Genomic DNA, 4,593 nt, shown 5'->3' with positions numbered 1-4,593 from the left:
CTAAAGGAGAGATTTCCACTGGTGTCCATTGCTCATGTTTCTTGGCCTAAGCAAGTCTCTTCTTATTATTGGTGTCCTTTAGTAGTGGTTTCTTTGCAGCAATTCGACCATGAAGGCCTGATTCACGCAGTCTCCTCTGAACAGTTGACGTTGAGATGTGTCTGTTACTTGAACTCTGCAAAGTATTTATTTGGGCTGCAATCTGAGGTGCAGTTAACTCTACTGAACGTATCCTCCGCAGCAGAGGTAACTCTGGGTCTTCCTTTCCTGTGGCGGTCCTCATGAGAGCCAGCTTCATCAAAGCACTTGACTGCACTTAAAGAAACTTTATACGTTTTTGAAATGTTCTGTATTGACTGACCTTCATGTCTTAAAGTAATAATGGAATGTCATTTCTCTTTGCTTATTTGAGCTGTGCTTGCCATAATATGGTCTTTGTCTTTTACCAAATAGGGCTATCTTCTGTATACCATCCCTACCTTATCACAACACAACTGACTGAAACATGAATTAATCCACAAATTAACTTTTAACAAGGCACAACTGTTAATTGAAATGCATTCCCGGTGACTACCTCATGATGCTGGTTGAGAGAATGCCAAGAGTGTCCAAAGCTGTCAAGGCAAAGGGTGGCTACTTTGAAGAATCTCAAATAGAAAATATATTTTGATTTGTTTAACACTTTTTTGCTAACTACATGATTCCATGTGTGTTATTTTCTATGTTAATCTACAATGTAGAAAATAGTAAAACATATAGAAAAACCCTCGAATGAGTAGGTGTTCAAACTTTTGACTAGTACTGTATATACAGTATATCTATCGTATATACAGTATATCTATCGTAGTTACTCACCATAGTTATATATCTATCATAGTAATACACCGTAGTTATATATCTATCATAGTAATACACCGTAGTTATATATCTATCATAGTAATACACCGTAGTTATATATTATCATAGCAATCCACCGTAGTTATATATTTATATAGTAATACAAACGTATTATATATATATATCAATAGTAATACACCGTGTTATATATCTATCATAGTAATACACCGTAGTTATATATCTATCATGGCAATACACCGTAGTTATATATCTCTCATAGTAATACACCGTAGTTATATATCTATCATAGCAATACACCGTAGTTATATATCTATCATAGCAATACACCGTAGTTATATATCTATCATAGTAATACACCGTATCTATATATCTATAATAATAACACAGTTTAGTTTATATGGCTAACCAATATAGAATTGTAATGATGATGACCTTTTACGTGTATCAAGACACCTGACAAAGATTTGTAAGTAACTGATATGATCCACATTTGAGAAAGATTGTTCCAGAATGTTCTACGTACATCGGATGTCTCTATTCAGATTCTATTCAGTGGACCTTGTGTATCATAGACATAGAATCCACCTCCCACGACAAATGCGATTCTATTTAATTGATGTGTACGTCCTGTTCCTTCAAATAAGCTGAACCTTTCCAATTTCACAATAGCCAGTACCCAAACAATAGGGGCCAACTCTTACTAATCGCTGTACTGCGTACACTCTGTATCTGTCCTCTATCCCAATGCAGCACCAGCGACTAGAGGAGCCAGGATTAATGCATGTGCCATAATGTTAGTATGCTGTGCCTATAAACCCAACACCAAATAAAAGTTAACCACAAACTTGACATGGCATCTGAGAAGTATCTGTTCATTATTATTTATCTAGGCGAGTCAGTTAAGAACAATTCTTATTTACAATGACAGCCTACCCCAGCCAAACCCGGACGACGCTGGGCCAATTCTGCACTACTCTATGGAACTCCCAATCACAGCTGGATGTGATGCAGCCTGGATTCAAACCAGGTACTGTAGTGACGCCTCTTGCACTGAGATGCAGTGCCTTAGACCACTGCGCCACTCGGGGGCACAGACAACCTCTTCATGTAGGGTATCTGCTCCCCATGTTGGGTTGGAGACTTCTTACTGCTCCTGCAGACAGGCCTAGCTGTAAATTAGTTGCTGTTTATTCATGTTTCTAACTCATGATATGGTATTTTCTTAGGTTTTCCAACATGGCAACCCAGTCCAACATGGAAACCCAGTCCAACATGGCAACCCGGTACAACATGGAAACCCAGTCCATCATTGAAACCCAGTCCAAGCAACCTGTTTGTCTTCTCTCTCTCGTTCCCCCTCTCTGTTTAGTCGTTATTTTTTCACTCTGTCTGTTCACAGCTCCTCAGCGGTCATAACAAGCAGGTGATTAAGTCTCTGTGTCTCTGTGTACTGTGTGTGTGTATCCGTCTGTGTGATGTATAATGCCTCCCCTACTGTATGCTTCCATGGGTTCATTATCAAAATGTCAGTGTTCTAGACTGGCCTGTGAACTACCATGTTCTCTCTCTCTCTCCCTCACGATTATCTCTCTCTCCACCTTTCCCTCTCCTTTCTCTCTCTCCTCCCTCTCTTCTCTCTCTCTCTCTCTGATAGTTATATGGACTCATACTCACAGACATACTTTCTGGAATCTTTAATGTTTATAACTGCCTGTCTGCTTCTTTCTTTCTCCTTTAATCTAGCTCTTTCTCTATTACTTTCTCCCTCTCTCTCCACCCCCTCTCTCTCGCTGTTTCTCTCACCCCTCTCTCCTCTCTTTCTCTCGCTGTTTATTCACCCCCCTCTCGCCCTCTCCAGCCATGCAGAGTGTTTGTGTCATTGCTTGGCACAGACACCAACATATATAGAAGTGGTCAGGAGCTGTTATGAACCACATGTGATCCAGGCTCTGGGTCCGTGGTGGCAGGCAGGCAGGCAGGCAGGCAGGCAGGCAGGCAGGCACCAGCTATCACACCATGTCATTAGTGGGAGAGAGACAGCCAGAAGCCACGGAAAAGAGGAGGGAGGAGGAGAGATATAATTAGGTTAAGAAAGGGAAGAGAGTGAGAAAGAGAGGGATGCTGTGCTGAACGCTATGTCCTGGTGAGTTCTCAGTGCTCTGGCCCGTGCTTGACTTTCTCTGTGGTGTTGCAAGCCATACTTGGCAGACGGAACGAGTAGACTTTCTCACGCTTGAATGTGCATTCAGGGTTTGTTTTGATCAGGCTCTATGGGGACTATGAGTTATTAAAATATGCTTTCGGTCGAATAAATTCAGGCTCTGGGTGTAACTAGTGGTGCCAATTCCATTTACATCAACTGTAAAAAGAGTCTGAACCAATGTTGAAATGTTCTTATGTATCAAAGATATTGGGTGCTATTGAACAGGAATGGTATGTTTAAGCAATATGCCCCGAGGTGGTGTGGTATATGACCAATATACCACGGCTGGAGGGCTGTTCTTACGTACGACGCAAACACGAGTGCTGGACACACCCTTAGCCGTGGTATATTGGCCATTACCACAAACCCCGATGTGCCTTATGGCTATTATTAATGGTTTCCATGTAATTAGAGCCAGTAAAATGTTTTGTCATACCCGTGGTATACGGTCTGATATACCATGGCTGTCAGCCAATCAGCATTCAGGTCTCAAACCACCCAGTTTATAATACAAAATAACAATGACCGGAGTTGAATTGAAATGGAATTGTCTCCAACTCTGGTAATGAAATCTATTTAGCGCTCAGAAGTTTCTGAATTGTGAAATCCGATGAGGACCAGCCACATTTTACATTGCTCTATGTTGATATATTTGGTTGTTGCTGTCATAGCCTGTCATAGCCTGGTCCTCATAGACTCTGGTCGCTGCAGTCATTTCAGTCATTTCAGTCACCCCTATGAAAGTCATTACCAGAACCAAACTCTGCTTTCAACATTGAGAAATGTTAGTGTCTGTAAAATAATTATAGTTTGTTTATTATAGACTGAAAAGCCGCAGACACAGATGGTAGAACCATAATGGTGGACACAGACGCTGGACCACTATGGCTGTCAGCCTGCCACTGATACATCCAGACCCAAAATGGTTCTTTCTGGACACTGTGGATAGAGGTTAAGACTAGGTTACAGTTAGAATCAATGGTTTTGTGTATCCGGCAGGTCACAAGAGAATATTAAGTGGCTTTATGTGGGTCACAGTGCACACAAGTTTGGGTACTAGTGACCAAGAGAACTATACCCAACTCTAAGTCCCTCCCTGAGTGCACGTTTAGTTTTTTTCCCTAGCAACCACACAGCAGATTAAAATAACCAACTCATCATCAAGCTTTGATTATTTGAATCAGCTGTCTAGTGCTAGGGCAAAAAACAAAACTTACACCCAGGGGGGGCCCCAGGACTGAGTTTGGTCAGACATTCCAATTCTCTTCAATGCTTTTCAATTAGGAACATTTGAAATTGTATTTGGAATTTGGTTAACTTCCTGAATTGAATGGAATTTAAATGGAAATAACTACAAACATGATCTTTGGTGGTTCAAAATCCAAAAGTGTACTTTGGTGCATAATACGTTTCTATCAACTTATTGTCCCCAATGAGACGTTGAATATGTCTCTCACGTCTTGTCTCTCACGTTGAATATGTCTCTCACGTCCTGTCTCTCACGTTGAATATGTCTCTCACGTCTTGTCTCT

The sequence above is a fragment of the Salvelinus sp. IW2-2015 genome, linkage group LG8 (genome assembly GCF_002910315.2).
Source record: "Salvelinus sp. IW2-2015 linkage group LG8, ASM291031v2, whole genome shotgun sequence".
Lineage (NCBI taxonomy): Eukaryota > Metazoa > Chordata > Actinopteri > Salmoniformes > Salmonidae > Salvelinus > Salvelinus sp. IW2-2015.
The sequence above is the reverse complement of the archived record's forward strand: the minus strand, read 5'-3'. Positions refer to the sequence as shown.